Source organism: Leuciscus leuciscus, assembly GCF_965113295.1.
Source record: "Leuciscus leuciscus genome assembly, chromosome: 24".
Classification (NCBI taxonomy): domain Eukaryota; kingdom Metazoa; phylum Chordata; class Actinopteri; order Cypriniformes; family Leuciscidae; genus Leuciscus; species Leuciscus leuciscus.
This window is the reverse complement of record NC_138723.1, coordinates 2,532,565-2,550,268: the sequence shown is the minus strand read 5'-3', so window position 1 is coordinate 2,550,268 and position 17,704 is coordinate 2,532,565.

Genomic DNA, 17,704 nt, shown 5'->3' with positions numbered 1-17,704 from the left:
TATAATCCATCGCGCTCTTTAAGATCACTAAATTCAAGGCTTTTGGTCATACCTAGGATATCCAGAACCACCAAAGGAGGGAGAGCATTTTCGCATTTGGCTCCAAAACTCTGGAATAGTCTTCCTGATACTGTTCGTTGCTCAGACTCGCTCTCCCAGTTTAAAACTAGATTAAAGTCGCATCTCTTCAGCCAGGCATTCATATAATATTTTTTTATCTTACAGTTCAAACTACAATCGGGCCTCTAGCTCATAAATGCCAGAGGAGAACTGGCCCCCGACTGAGCCTGGGTTCTCCCAAGGTTTTTTTTTCTCCATTAGGTCACCTGATGGAGTTTTAGGACACCATTAGGTCACTTGATGGAGTTTTTCGGTTCCTTGCCACTGTTGCCTTTGGCTTGCTCAGTTGGGGATATTTTGGGGATATTTTATTTTATTTTATCAATCAATAAATTCCACTTGAAACAAACCTTGTTGTATTATTTTAATTTAATACTGTGAAGCTGCTTTGATACAATCTGTATTGTGAAAAGCGCTATACAAATATACTTGACTTGACTTGACATTTGAAGTTTGAAGAAGTTTGAAGATTGAATAACCTTTCGAACTATTGAACTACGATGTGCGTTTTAGTTTCACCTGTTGGCCTATTGTTCCTAATTTTAAACGTCTGTTGCTGGAACAAACTTTCCTGGTGCCCTCCTCTGGATCTACACTTCTGCGAGGTTGCTATTAGTGTGGATTCCTCCCGCATGGCGCTAAGGTACACTGTTTGCCAACTGTTGAAATTGAAAAGGAACTTTTATTTAGCACACGATACCTATGCTAACTGTGATGATGTTGGAATACTTCGGCGTAAGCGCTACTTACATCGCTCCTCAAGGCGCAATGTTATATGTTCTCCATCTGAAGCTGTTTCCTATCCTACATTTCTTCGTAAACACCAAAGGTCGGTGTATAAACCTGTTGGGATTAACAATAACAACTTGACTGTGCTAACATACAAAGAGCATTCACGGGAGGTTTCGGAGTCCCCGTGCCTGTTGAAATCTGCGAGTTTTAATGCTCGCTCTGTCAACAATAAAGCGGTGGCTTTATCTGACATCATTCTGGAAGAAAAACTTGACTTTTTAAGTATAGTAGAGACATGGCACAAACATTCGGACGGTCTTCTTTTTAAAGGGTAACTAAACCCCTGGTCAGAGCCTGACTCCACCCACTGGCAATATTTGAAAAATGCTGGAAATGTAGGCAGAGCCCAGTGGAGAGGGGGCGTGCATCTGAGATGTATCTCTCTGTAGGCAAGGGCGTGGTTAACTGGTACCCTCTGACGTCAGAGGGTACCACAACTTCCAATAGGAAAATTCAACTGCAGTAGCCACTGTTCAACCTGAAGAGGGCAGCACTCAGACGTTTTTACACCATATTTTGTCAAATTAAAACACTTTAAACACAAATGTCAAAAAAACTACTTGAATCAATGAACAGCACTAATAAAGCCCCATTCTTACAGATCATTAACTAAAAAAAGTTGGTTTAGGGTTTAGTTACCCTTTAATGAACTCACTCCTGCTGGCTATGGGTTATTAGATCTCCCGCGATCTACTGGCAGAGGTGGTGGCATTATTGTTCTGTACAATCAGAAATTCAATTTAAGACCCGTTGCTGTTCCACTGTTCTCTTCATTCGAATGTCTTGTTTTAACCCTCTGGAGTCTGAGTGTTTTTTTGGGCCCTGGGGGTGTTCTGACATGCTCTGACATCTGTGCTTTTTTCAGTTGCTTATAAACATATTAATGGCAAAGGTGTAAATTCACTCTATATAGCACAAACAGGACTACAATAATATGTGAGCCACATGTATGTACATGTTTTCATTTTTGAGAGAATAATGTTTATGCGTGGTTATCGAAAAAACTAAAAATTAAAAATTTTGAAATAAGGCCACAAAACACATACTAAATATGTGGCAATAAGACTTTTGACTTATGGATGTCGTCGCCTATAGTTTTTTCTTCAAAATTATGTGAAAATAGTCTTGCTTTATCGTTCACATAAAACCATACATTGATTTAAATTGATGTAAAACAGGTTTTGCTTGGAAAGCCAATATGCGAGGGGGCGTGAACGAGGAGTGGTTTACACCTTAGAATACACCCACTCTGCATAATTAGCCATTCACTCAGGTGTGACACTGACTGAGCCACAATGCAAGGACAAAAGATATATTTAGAAGAAGACTTATATTGACCATTTAAGATTTTGCTTACATCTATCTTGTAAATATGTTTTGCTATTTTATTAAAACGGTTACAATTACAACAATAATTACAATTTCAACAATATTTCAAGTGTACTCTTTCTTTGTAAAAAAAAAATGATTATAGGCCCTACATTTTATCTATGTATTCATTAGTTTGAATATAACCAACATTGGAACAGCTAACATCTTAGTTGATGACTTTATTTTTGACAAAAATAGTATTTTATATATAGAAATGGCTAAACAAAAGCTTATTTGATGTGGCAGTATATTCTACAGTAAAAACTGTACCCAAATCTGGTCAACAAAATGTTGTCTTTCATATTTCGTCTGACTGTAACGTTGTTTTCATGAAATATTAGGGCATATTGTTAATTTGCAGTTTAATACGTTGCTTATACAAATAGCCTACATTTTATTTCAACATTCAGTCGATGTTTACTTATCTCAGTATAGCAATACAGTTTGCTAAAACATCATCATTCATTCACACACGTGTCTTTGCCAGCTGTAGTAACCAGCGCGCATTCATGCCGTTTATTCATTCATAAACAGAAACCCACGTGAAGAAATTCACGTGAGAAGGAAAAAACTTACTTGTATTCCTCAGCTCGCTCCTCGATATACCCGCACTTCTGAGGGACATTTTCCATTAGTATTATTCCTCACAGCGCTGCAAGACGGTGTAAACAATGATCTAAATAAACTTGTGTGTTTTCTCGAGCTGATGGGGGCGTTCACAGGATTGCCTCAGCCATTTGCGTTTGAATAGCGCGCGCTCTCCGTGGGCGGGGCCGATTATAACGTAATGAGATGAGATGAGCTCGACTGGAATCGCTCTCTTTTAATACAGATTTCACAAGATGAGAATAATAGTTTTTTTATATAAATTACTTCATTTAAAAGAAGAGAATTCAATCTTCATGCCTGTGTGTCTGTATGTCTGTTTGACTGAGTATTCGCTGAGTTATTGTTAATTTTCGGACGCGTTTCAGAATGGACTACACTGGCAGAGAGAAGGCAGAACTCGCTTCGTGTTTATTTTTCTTTATTTGGCAAAAAGCACAACACTTTGTTTTTATTGTGAGTATACACAAAAATAATACACATTTAACAGAATCGATTGATGTATGAAACTCCTATGGAAAATCAAAGTAAAAAGAGTATTTATGAGTTTCTTTTACACTAATAAAAAAAAAGCGAGCTGGTATCGCCGGCGATACCGTAGACCTCAGGGGGTTAACTGTTTCCGAGTGTCATTCAACTGCCATAACTACAGTCTACCGGCCTCCTAAAGCAAACAAAGACTTTCTATCTGAGTTTGCGGATCTGTTGTCGCATCTGTGCCTTAAATTTGAGAGAACTCTTTTTTTGGGGGATTTTAATATCCAGATGGACAAAAAAGACTCTGCATTAACAAAGGACTTCTTGTCCTTGCTGGAGTGCTTTGGTTTAAATCAATTTGTTGACTGTATTACACATAACAAAGGACATATTTTAGATCTAGTGCTATCAAATGGGTCTTTTGTGTCTGGGATGTCTGCTACTGACTTAGGATTGTCTGATCATCTGGCAGTCTTTTTTGATATGCATATACCTGTTGCTAACACTGCCTCCTCTCGTAGTTTGACTTATCGGAAGTGGTTGATCCTTCTGATTTCTCTGTTTTTATTGACTCTTCATTAAGTTGTTTTACTCCATCTGACCCTCTGGAGAAAAGGGTTTCTATGTTAAATTCAGCTCTCCAATCTGGCCTGGATTTATTTGCTCCTCAGAAATCACGCTCTGTTTCATTTGTACGTCCTGCTCCTTGGTAAAATGAGGACTTGCGTATGATGAAAACATCTTGTCGCAGAGTGGCGCGTAGCTCAGGTCTGACTGTCCATTATCAAATGTGGAAAGACTGCTTACAAGCATATAAGTCTGGAATTGTTTCTGCCAGATCTGACTATTTTTCTAAAATGATTGATGACAATCAGGGTAATTCTAGACAACTTTTTAATTCAATTAACAAATTGTTGAATCATAAAACTGTCTCTCATGTTACTGCTTCTGATCATCTCTGTAATAAGTTTCTGGATTTTTTTTGTCACCAAAGTTGAAAATGTTCATAGAGGTTTTTGTACTTCTACTTTACTGTCTTCTACTGCTGTTTATATTCCTTCTTATTCTGGTCCTAACAGAGGTTTCAAAAATGAAAGCAGCCACTTCTTTACTAGATCCCATACCATTTGGTCTGTTTAACCCTCTGAGGTCGGAAAACGCGCCTCCGCGTTTTGCTGGATTTTCTTCACATTGTAGTACAATAAACTTAAATTACTCCGTCATTTATGGCTATACTGTAGCTTTTGTGCTATCAAAAATACACAGAGGCAGGATTGCAGTGTCAGAACAACAACAGTTGTGTTTTTTATTAACTCTATGCGTCAGAAAAACTTGCATTAACCCAACCCCCAAACTCTCATGAACATCTTCTTAAAGGGGACATGTCCAACATGCGTGCGCCTTGGTGATATGTGAATTATGTCATTAGATCAGTGATGTGTGAGCTTGTATCTGCCGCTACACAGCTCCCCCCAGAATTCACAAGCACCGGCAAAAGCAGTTTGGTTGGAGCTCGAACTTGTCTCCCTGAACGTGTAAAGTGATGCGAATTGGCAGAATCTTGAACCTCCTGAGCAGTCAGAGATTCGTTTTTGGAGGCTGATTCCTTGTTGGTCGGTGGACGACCTCTCCTTGGAGCCTGTGCCGGAACCATCGGCTGACCAAGCTCCCCATGAGCAGCTTTGAGTCGATCGACAGTGACTCGTTCTGGGCGTCCACCTATATCGACCAGAAAGGTTTTGGCTCCAGCTTCCAGAACCCGAAAGGGTCCATCATATGGGGGTCTCAGAGAAGGCCGATGAGCATCATGACGAATGAATACAAACTTAGCCTCAGATAGGTCTTTGGGTACCCAAGCCCCGGCCAGCCTATGTTGAGAGGTAGGAAACGGTTTGAAAGCCTTGACTTTGTCTAAGAGCGCAGAACGGTCAGAAGATGGACTCCAGGGCTTTGTGCTGTCTAGAATGAAATCTCCAGGGACGCGCAGACTCTGACCGTATACTAATTCTGCCGAAGAAGTTTGCAGATCCTCCTTGGGAGCTGTCCGCAGGCCCAGCAAAACCCAAGGTAGCCGTTCGGTCCATCTGTCATCCGTCAAACTGGCCCTGAGTGCAGCTTTAAGAGAGCGATGGAAACGCTCGCAGAGGCCATTTGCCTGTGGATGAAATGCTGTAGTATGATGAAGCTGCACCCCTAGTATCCGAGCCACCTCTGACCACAGTTCAGATGTAAATTGGGTGCCACGGTCTGAAGATATATCCGACGGTGTGCCGAAACGTGCAACCCAAGTATCAACAAAAGCCCGTGCTACATCTGCCGTTGTCGTTGAGGTCAAAGGTACTGCCTCTGGCCACCTGCTGGTTCGATCCACCATAGTTAGAAGATGGGTAAACCCCCGGGATGGCGGCAGTGGTCCAACTAGGTCGATATTGACATGGCCAAAACGTCGCTCTGGTACCTCGAAAGTTTCCAGTGGTGCCTTGACGTGTCTTTGAACTTTAGCCCGCTGACATGCTACACAAGCTGAAACCCAGTTTCGGACATCCTTCTTCAATCCATGCCACACAAACTTTGACGAGACCAGTTTTTGTGAAGCTTTCCGTCCGGGGTGTGACAAACTGTGGACCTGGTCGAAAACAGCTCGCCTCCACTGTCCAGGCACCACTGGTCGCGGGTAGCCCATGGAAACGTCACACATCAGCGTAACTCCTGCTTCCGTAAAGCGGACATCGGCTATTTTCAGACTTGAAACGGCTGTTCTGTATGCCTGTACCCCAGGATCAGAGTGCTGGTCAGCTGCTAAACGAACAAAATCTATACCTAAGTGCACCGCTTGCACTGTGGCCCTGGAAAGACAATCTGCCACCACGTTGCTTTTCCCTTCGATGTGTCTGATATCTGTCGTGAACTCAGATATGTAAGCCAGGTGTCGCTGTTGTCGTGTTGACCAGGGTTCAGAAACTTTAGACATGGCATGAACCAAGGGTTTGTGATCTACAAATGCTGTGAACACACGTCCCTCCAAAAAGAAACGGAAGTGTCTCACTGCCAGGTACAGTGCGAGTAACTCTCTGTCGAATGCGCTGTACTTCTGTTCATTCGGGCGTAGCTGGTGACTAAAAAATGCAAGTGGCTGCCAAACCCCGCCAACCAGCTGTTCGTGTACAGCGCCAACAGCACAGTCTGAAGCATCGGAAGTGAGAGCAATAGGGGCACCTGGAACTGGATGAGACAGCAATGTGGCTTGTGCCAAAGCGAGTTTAGTGCCTTCAAATGACCTAGACATCTCCTCGGACCAGGAAATCGTTTTGTTTTTGCCCTGTCCTTTGAGGGCCTTGTACAAAGGATGCATGAGCTCAGCTGCTCGAGGAATGAAACGGTGATAGAAATTCACCATCCCCACAAACTCTTGTAGCCCTTTGGTTGTCTGTGGAACAGGGAATCGTGTAATGCTGTCGACTTTGTCCGGTAGGGGAACTGCCCCTTCGCCTGTGATTCTATGACCAAGAAAGTCGATAACGGCCAAGCCAAACTGACACTTGGCAGGGTTAATTATCAAGCCATGCTGGCTGAGGCGAGCAAACAGCAATCTCAGATGCGCCAGGTGTTCTGATCTAGAGGTACTGGCAACTAAAATGTCATCTAAGTACACAAATAAAAAGTCCAGATCCCGTAGGATTGAGTCCATCATGCGCTGAAATGTTTGTGCCGCATTTTTGAGTCCAAAAGGCATCCGCAAAAATTCAAAAAGGCCAAATGGTGTTATCACAGCTGTTTTCGGGATGTCTTCGTGGAATACTGGCACCTGATGGTATCCTCGAACAAGATCCACCTTCGAGAAAATAGTTTTCCCAGCCAGGCGGGCCGAAAAATCCTGAATGTGTGGAACCGGGTATCGATCAGGGGTTGTGATATCGTTGAGTCTACGATAATCCCCACAAGGGCGGCAACCGCCGTCTGCTTTGGGAACCATGTGGAGGGGTGAGGCCCAAGGACTGTTGGAGCATTGCACTATACCCAGTTTTTCCATGTTAGTGAACTCTTCTTTGGCAACTGCCAGTTTAAATGGATCCAGTCGACGGGGCCGGGCATGTACTGGAGGTCCAGATGTAGAGATATGATGCACGACCCCATGGCTGGCCAGTGCTGAGGAGAAAGTGGGCTTGGTAAATGGGGTGGTGGCGCAATGGATAAGACACATGCCTTTGGTGTGAGAGACCCGGGTTCGAATCCACTGTGAGACACCAATGTGTCCCTGAGCAAGACACTTAACCCCTAGTTGCTCCAGAGGCGTGCGACCTCTGACATGTATAGCAATTGTAAGTCGCTTTGGATAGAAGCGTCAGCTAAATGAATAAATGTAAATGTAAATGTGAGGCTGGGAAATTCACCGAGCAGCTGGGAAAACCCGCACTCGCCTGTCAATGCGCTAGACAGTGTGGTTGTGGGAAAAGTGCTCCTCGAACAGGGTAAGACATTAAAATCTTCTGCAGTGACTAAACAGCTATTTTTGACATCAACCAACAGTCCATTAGTGCACAGGAAGTCTGCACCCAGGAGGGGTCTACTCACATCTGCTAAGACAAACTCCCATGTAAAACGCTGTCCATTAAAGCAAAGCGGTACTAGCCGTTTCCCATAGGTGCGTATCTTGCCCTGGTTGGCCGCCTCGAGCGGTAAGCCGGCTTCGCCCAGGCGTCTGTCCACTGGGGAAGCGGGGAGGACACTAACCTGTGCCCCTGTATCACAGAGGAAATGTCGGCCAGATAATGAGTCCGTGACAAACAGTAGATAAGCGTTGTCATTAGCCACTATGCTACTAACTGTTGGCGTGTTGCGGCTCCCCTTGAATGTACATGGTGGACGCCACCTTTTGGCTTTTGCCCCGAAACGGGCATGAAAGAAACATAGCCCTTGTTCTGCCGACTGTCGTGCAGCAAAAGTTGGCCGTTCGTCTGAACCTTGTGCAGCAGCTTTCATAACCGGATACACAGATGCAGCCACTGAGTCAGTAGTTGTACACTGGTGTGATGCTGCCTGATAAACATCTGCCAGTTGTGCTAGTTCTCTGTAGTCAGTCACTGTACTATTTGCAAGAGGGGTACGTACACTCTTTGGCAATTGTTGTAAGAACAACTCTTTAAACAGAAAACATGGTTTATGCTCACCCAGCAGCGCTAGCATGTGATCCATTAACTCAGACGGCCGGGAATCTCCGAGGCCCGGCAGTGAGAGCAAACGACGTGCTCTTTCAGTCTCTGATAAATTGAAAGTCTTTAATAGATACGCCTTTAGTGTATCATATTTATCCCGAGCTGGGGGATTTTCCAGAATGCTGATCGCTCGCGCGGCCGTGGAGTTGCCAAGGGCGGCAACAACATAATAATATCTCGTGTCGTCCGCGGTTATTTCCCGCAATGCAAACTGAGCTTCGGCTTGAGCGAACCACACGGTCGCTTGTTGCTCCCAAAACTCCGGCAGCTTCAGAGATACAGCATTCGTCGACATCATGCATTAATTGTTCTGCATCGGGGTCACCAATGTAGCTTTTGTGCTATCAAAAATACACAGAGGCAGGATTGCAGTGTCAGAACAACAACAGTTGTGTTTTTTATTAACTCTATGCGTCAGAAAAACGTGCATTAACCCAACCCCCAAACTCTCATGAACATCTTCTTAAAGGGGACATGTCCAACATGCGTGCGCCTTGGTGATATGTGAATTATGTCATTAGATCAGGGATGTGTGAGCTTGTATCTGCCGCTACAATACAGAAAAAAGAAATATAAAAAAAGAATCTGTGATATTTCTACTTTTGTATGTGTCCACTTACAATCAAATCAAAACATTGTGCTTTTGTAAAATAAAGAAAATAAACAGGGTGTGCGTTCTGCCTCTCCGTCGCGGTGAACTTTTTTTTCTTGAGCACGTCTATAAACTGAAACAAAACTCAGCGAATACTTCTCACACATTTATGAGCCATATACCTTTATACACATTTAAGTGTGTACTTTTAAATGATCGGATTCAAACTGAAAACAAATATTCTCTGTTTAAGTAATTTGTATACAACCAACAGGATGTCCAGTATCTCAAACGCTTGCTAATTTCTTTTAATTCGGCCACGCCCACTCGCGCAAAAGAGATTCACTTGCAAATCTCCACATGGAACGCGAACGCCCTCGTTACCTCAAACACAAAACACCAAAACACTTCACAAGTCTCTGCTTTTCGTCGAGTTTGGAAGACGCGCTGTGAGCTTACATTGGATTTACATCAGAAGAAGAAGAACGCGATTTGAAGACAAGAAAGATGTAAGGTAAGAAATTCTTACTTATTAGTTTATGGTATTGTTGCATAAACTTCACATTGCAGTTGAACTGTTGCTAGATATATGGTGAATATTATACTATTTAGACCCGTGTTTACTGTTAAATACTGTTTGTGGATATCTGCTCAAACATAGATATGTATAACCATAATGTTTAATATTTTGGAGCGCGATGGCGTTTGAATGTATCATATTTTGGAGCGCGATTGCGTTTGAAAGGAAAAATGCACCAAACATTAGGCTTTATGTTTTTACTATTATCTCATTTCATATCATCATAACGAATGGAAACATTTGAAGTAACATAAGATAATCAATATATTTTTCTCTAGCATTGTTACTGAAATCTTTTGGAAGATTTATAGGCTGCTTTGTAAAATAAAATTATTTTATGCAGTACTGCACATAGCTTATGCCTACAAGGCACAACAAATATGGTGTTCTTTATATTATATATTGTTGGAAACATTTGTGTGTGTGTGTGTGTGTGTATTCTGTGAATTTTAAAAAGCAATTTTAACCAGAAAAATCTAAAATGTATTCCCAAAATCGTGCAGGCCTATTTTCTCTTGATACCAGTATGTTCACTTTTTTCTTTTCTTTCAGGGACCAGATGCAACTGAGTCCTGCTGACTTCAACATTCACATGAGTCTCTGTACATGAACATGGTAAAGTGAAAATCAAACACCTTGGAAATGGTATGTACAATGTTTTTAGGAATGGCACAAAGGTCTCTGTCTTTGGATCATTGTTTTCAATGTGCTCTTTTGTCATCTGTTGTGTATTTTTTGGATTATGTTGTGTTGTAAATAAATCCAAACAATCTAAAAGCCATTCTTTTTTAAATCTCCTCATTCTTTGTGCAAGGTTGCTCTGAATGACAGGGCCTGATCGCTCCTAATAGGGCCGTTAGGGGAGTGTCTTTGTCTTTCTCAGGTGTTGAAGGCTTACATATTCATGAGATGATCACGCCTCTTCGAATATGGCTTTGTCACACAAAACACGTCTTAGAAATTTTAAATCAATATATTGTCTTATCTGAATGAGCAGTCAGGGTGATTTTCACATAGTTTTGGAGCAAATATTCTAGGCTACGTGATACAATTTTCAAAAGTCTTGTGAAGAAATAATCAGTATGGGTTTCATGGCCTTATTTCAGTGACAATTTTTTTTTGTATTTTCACAAACCACGCATAAATGTCATTATCTCAAAACTACAAACTTTTACATACATGCTGCTGATATATTATTGTAGCAGAGTTTGTGCTGAATACAGTGTAATTAGACTTTAGCCATGAAAATGTCACTAGTAACAGAAAAAAACACAAATGTCAGAGCATGTCAGAACACCTCCAGGCCCAGAAAACAGCTTTAAATCAGGGTTAAATCATGTTTTGCTTCTTTGTGTCCCTTTGTTCTGAGCATTATAAATGACTCTCTGTGTACTGGGGTTGTACCAACAACTTTCAAAACCGCTGCAATTACCCCGGTGCCTAAAAAATCAAACATTGACTATGAGAACTTCACTAATTTCCGTCCCATATCTAATCTCCCCTTTTTTGCTAAACTTTTGGAATGAGTGGTTGCTTCTCAGTTGATTTCTCATTTAACTGAGAACAATCTCTTTGAGCGTCTGCAATCAGGCTTTCGTAAATTACATAGTACAGAAACAGCTCTGGTTAGGGTCACCAATGACCTTTTAATCACCTTAGATTCTGGCTGTCTTTCAGTTTTGATCCTACTTGATCTCAGTGCCGCTTTTGACACTGTTGATCACTCAATTTTAATTACTCGTCTTGAAACTGTTTTTGGGGTTTCAAATACTGTTCTTAATTGGTTTAAGTCCTACCTTTTTGATCGGAAGCAGTTCGTTGCCATGGGTGGATTTAGATCTGAGGTTAATGTTGTGCAGTCTGGCGTCCCCCAGGGGTCAATTTTGGGCCCTCTTCTTTTTAATATTTATGTTTATCCTCTTGGCCAGCTTTTGAGATCACTTGGTCTAAAATTTCACTTCTATGCAGATGATACCCAGATCTATATTCATTTTAGACCTAATGAAATTGTGCCTGTTAATTTTCTTTCTGAGTGTATTTCTAAGATAAAGGAATGGATGACGGATAATTTTCTTTGTCTTAACAGTGAAAAGACTGAGATTATGCTTGTTGGTTCACCCTACCATCTATGCAAAGCAGAGCCGGTCGCTCTAACTCTTGATGGCTCAAATGTGGAGTTTCAAACAAAATTGAGGAATCTAGGAGTAATTTTTGATGCCAATCTAACGTTTGAGCCACATGTTCTGAATACTGTTAAAATGTCATTCTTCCATCTTAGAAATATTGTCAGATTGCGTCCAATGCTGTCGTTTACTGTTGCTGAGAGACTGATAAACACTTTTGTGTTCTCCCGTATTGATTACTGTAATGCCTTGTTAGCTGGCGTGTCAAAAGCTACCTTAAACAGAATGCAGGTTTTACAAAATTCGGCTGCCAGAATCCTTACTAGAACTAATATACGTGACCACATTACTCCCGATTTGGAGTCTTTGCACTGGCTTCCCATTAGGTTTAGGGTGGACTTCAAAATTTTGATGCTTACTCACAAAGACCTGCATGGTTTAACACCTCAATAATTGACCGAGCTTTTAACTCCATATATTCCAAAACGTGATCTTCGTTCTTCGGAATCTGGTCTTTTAACTGTTCCCTCAACTCGTTTAAAATTAATGGGAGACAGGGCTTTTTCTTCATTAGCTCCAAAACTTTGGAATTCTCTACCGATTGAGATTAGGCAAGCTAAATCTTTTGGTATTTTCAAATCACAGCTTAAAACTCATTTTTTTAGGTTTGCTTTTAATTGATTTATTGTCTTTTATGTTTATTTTACAGTGTATTATGTATCTTTGTGTGCTGTATCTTTGTTGTTTTAATTGTTTCTGTACAGCGCTTTGAGATGTACATTTAAAGGCGCTATAGAAAATAAAGGTTATTATTATTATAAAACAGGAAGCAGACATTTTCTGGCTGCGGCCGTAATAAAAATCACTGACAGAGTTTTAGATGTGGCTGTTATGAAGCATCAGAGTCTGGGGGATCCATTCGCAGCGTGATTTATTAATAAGAGTAGTCAAACAGGCAAAGGTCAGAACCAGCAGATACAGCAGTGAAGACAAGGCTTAATCGTAGTACAAAACCAGGCAGAAGATCAGGGCAGGCAGCAAACAATCAAAGTCAGAGATCAAAGCAGAGGTAACGTAGGCAGGCAGCAGACAGGGAGAAATCCAGAAACGGGCAAGGTCAAAAATACAAACAGGTAGTCACAGGAATAACCGCTCAGTAGAGTTCACAACAGTAAAACAAGACTTCGCAGTGAGGGTGAGAATGTGTGAGACATAAATAGTCCATAGAATGAGGATCAGGTGTGACTGTAATCAGGAACAGTGCAGGTGAATAATGCAGTGCAGGTGTATGAAGTAATCAGTCCAGGTAGATGCAGGATGGGAAATGTAGTCTGTGAGTGAATATGATAGTTTTATGTGGAGTGCCCTCTGGTGGCTCTCAAGGGCACTCCAGCTGGTGACCGTTACAGTGGCCGTCTTTTCATTTTGAATTTAACATCACTTTCCTTTATATTAGCCTTTGAGGAAGTGGTTGAATGTTGTTCAATGTTTTATTTTATTTTATTTCAAGCAATTTTTTTTATTTAAATCGGCTGAAAATTAAATATAAAAACAGTCTCATGATGGCTCCTCACTTTGGTTTTATTTCACAAGTTAAACAAAGTAAAAGATTATTCAGTGGATATTTTAACTTGTAGTAGCTTTACCACCAACAGATGCGGTTTAACACACATCTGTGTCCTAACATCCTGCTGAGTAGATGAACATGTGTGGTGCTCACCTCCACCCCCACCTCCACCACGTCCGACAGAGGGTCCTGAACTGGAAACTCAGAGTTTCACTTCACAGGGTAAGTTCAGGGTTCAGAGTTCAGGGTTAGGCTCAGAGTTTGTTGAACCTGCTTTCTGGAATAGCCCTCTGGAATGGATAACTCAGAGTTTCCCTCATCTCAGGGCTCACTCTGAGTTTTCACATAACCTGCTTTCTGGAATAGCCCTCTGGGTCTCCAAGAGATCTTTGAGTGATGTCATATGTTTAAGCTGACTGAATAGCTAGGCAAAGGGATTGATAGTGAGGCCAGTACACTTACATTCCAGGTCCCAAAGAACTTGGAGGCATCTTCACGCAGGTACACAGGAAGTGCACGGAGGACGAGGGCCCGTCTCATATTTACATCACGTTGTTCCTAGATGGACAAAAAATATCCATTACAATAGAAATTACACAAATGCAGAGCAAACACTTAAAAAAATCAAAGTGTTAAATAGCTCCATATTCTGATGGTGGTCATTGCTATAGATGGTAGATTCATTATTTTGGGTCACCATTTCTTCAGTAAAACATTTTTCAAATTAATAACTTTCTATTGTAAATACTTTAATAGCTCACAAAGGAAAAAAATTAAAATTGTAAATCAAATTTTATGAAAACAAAAGTTATTTAGACTTCTTCAAATTGAAGCTGATAAAGTGTTTTTTTAAAGTGACAATGTTGTGTTCATGGCATAATCAATTAAAGGGCACCTATTATGCAAAATTCACTTTTACATGGTGTTTGACCATAAATGTGTGTTGGCAGTGTGTGTACACAACCACCCTAGAATGATAAAAATCCACCAAGTGCTTTTTTGAAAATCCCCATAAATCATAAGCACTGTCTCAGAATGAGCTGTTCTCAGATTCGGGGCAATGTGATGTCACTTTGCACAGGCCCCTCCCACGACTGTTGATTGACACTGCAGTTTTAGTATAGACCCGCCCTGAGTGAGCTGGACACAGAGTCTGCCATTGTTTCCACGCCGGAGCAGCTGTAGACAAGAATGTCTCCTAAGCGATTGAGGTGTGTTGTTGTTGGATGTAAGAATTAACATAGCAGTCTTAATTTACTCTCGTTGTTACTCGAGGATGGATCTGTACTGTTCGTGATCAAGCTTACACTCCTCATGAGCGACAGTCCTAACGTTACTGACCACGGCAGAAATGAAAGTGAGAGCGCGCACTTTATCACAGCTCATCGAGTCGTTTACAGATATACAGTTTGCCAGTTTATTAAGCACCCACTGAAAAGGTGTGTATATATTTGTTTACTGTTAGTTGTAACAAGTGTTTTGTGTACTTCGCTGTGTATGTTCCATGATAATGAAAGGGAGAGAGAGAGAGTTTATGGATAAGACTTTAATGCGCACTTATACTGTGTTTATTCGGCTCTTACTGTGATTTACTGGAGTAAAACTAACGCTTCATCTTTTGTGTGATGTACAATAAACTTCACTGAACTCATCAGTATATTTTGGTCATCATTCGGACGGTGTCTGCTACAGCAGGCTTGTATTAATAGTGGATAAAAGCAGATGACAAATAACCATAATTAAACTAAACTATTCCTGTTCTATCTCCATACAGCATATAGTCTCTGGCTCTGTGGGCATTATTGTCCGACTCCGAGTCGAAATGAACACCACTACTGAGAGTTTCTGTTCTGATATTATATCAGATGAGATTGTCCTGGTTCTGAGCGCGAGCTCGTGAGGCTCCACCCCCTGGGCCGGCAGCAGCAGTTAATTTGCATTTAAAGGGATACACACTAAAACGGCATGTTTTTCTGAGCCCCAAAAAATGACAATTGAAACATGCTGTAAAACATTATCTGTTGGGTATTTTGAGCTAAAACTTAACATACACACTCTGGGGACATCAGAGACTTATTTTACATCTTGTGTAAAATATCTTGCGTCTTGCGTCCTTCGGATGAGACGTTAAACCGAGGTCCTGACTCTCTGTGGTCATTAAAAATCCCAGGATGTCCTTCGAAAAAGAGTAGGGGTGTAACCCCGGCATCCTGGCCAAAAAATTTGCCCCTTGGCCTCTGTCTATCATGGCCTCCTAATCATCCCCATATACTGATTGGCTTCATCACTGTCTCCTCTCCACCAGTAAGCTGGTGTGTGGTGGGCGTTCTGGCGCAATATGGCTGCCGTCGCATCATCCAAGTGGATGTTGCACATTGGTGGTGGTTGAGGAGATTCCCCCATTCTATGTAAAGCGCTTTGAGGGCTCAGAAAAAGCGCTATATAAATGTAACGAATTATTATTATTATTATTGTGAAAAGGGGCATAATAGGTGCCCTTTAACCTCAGGGCACAGTCGAGGCAATTCACACTATGGCTTCTTACAGTTGTCTGCAAACAATCTGTTAATAATCGTTGAATCATGCAAAGTTAAAATTCACCTGAAGGTCATAAATCCTCATGAGCTTGGCTAGCTCCTCCGCTATCTTGGTGGCCTTGTCTCAAGGTGATGAGTTTAGGCGCGTGTCTGTCAAGCTTCTTGTAGAATTGATTACGCAGGTTAACGTTGTTGATTCGGTGGAACTCTGCAAACACCTGTACATGGACAGAATTACACAGAAATGTACAAAGATGAATTAGGAACAGAATTGTGAATGTATTTTAAGTTTTCAGTTGGCAGATAGCAAAACCAAGGGCAATTCTTTTAGGGATGAGTCTGAACCAAGGTCAAAATAGAAAGTTAATCGTCATTCTTTAATTTAAAACAGGCTGTATAATGTTATCTAAAGGAAATTAAAATAATAAACCTCTGTATAATTTGTTTAGTGTGAATGGCAAAAATGTGTCACAGCGTGTGTGTTGTCAACTTTTACATCTGCCATTGTTGGAGAATTTTCCCTTGATTCATGTCTAAGTTAGCCTGGTTAAAACCAGACCATTCTCAGTAGTAACTGAGTTATGGTCTGGCAAAGCTTCATTAATAACTCATTTCCAAAGGGGCGTCACCAACGGACGTCGCTCAAATGACTCTGGGTGCAATTGGATAGACCTAAAACCAATCAGAGCGATCATCATCGTGTAAAGCCATATGCTGCGTCCCAATTCGCCTAAGTTACACTACGCCATAAAAGTATGTACTCTTTTTGTGAAGAAAATGTATTTACTTTTGAATGTGTAGCAAAAAAGTAGGCAAGCTTTGGGACATACTACTTCGTCATCTTTATCGGACGGATCTGTCGCGTGCATCCTGTCACGTAAACTGCCCTGTCAATCATCTTGTCACAGTTAAAATCCTCTATTAAATCTAATTTAATTTCCTACCGTTTCGGAGAGAAATGTAGTAGCACGTTCATCTGCCAGTGGGTCTTTCATGGAGACTGTCCTCAGGTGTTTGCTATTTGAATATAATGCATTTAAAAGTTGGTGCGCTTCACCAACGGACGTCGCTCAAATGCCTCTGGGCGCAATTGGATAGACCTAAAACCAATCAGAGCGATCGTCATCGTGTAAAGCCCGCCTCAACGTTTCTGATTGGTGCCGCGATTTCGACGGATTAGAAATGGGCTTGAATGAGCTCTTTGCCAGACTACTTGCTGAGCAAATCTAAATTTGCCGGAAGTTGTCTGGGTTTTCCCAGGCTATGTCTAAGTATGATGCAATGAAAATGACAAGCATGAAAAAATAGGTCTGAAAAGGATGAGAGAATAGAAAATACCCATTATGCATAAGAAATGCAAAGTGTCAAAATACTGTATGAAACAAAGCACCATTATGTGAGGTTTGACCAATAGAGAAGACATTTCTAACTGTGTCAAGGTCACCAGGCGTGACAGAGGGGAAGAGATAGATTTGAGGGTATCCATTGGAGACTTGATGATATGAAAAAGGTATAAAAAATGTGTGCTGGATATTGTAACCTCAGATGTCCGGATGGCCAGCCGGCGTCTCACTTTGTTGCTTGTCAATAAAGTTCATTCTTCTGACCTGGAACCTCGACTCTGAGAAACTTCTTTGAGACCTGAACCAAAAAGAACTATGAATTTGCCACAACACCATTTGCTTTTTGGTGAATTTTTTGAAAATGTTGATTTTCAGTCATTTAA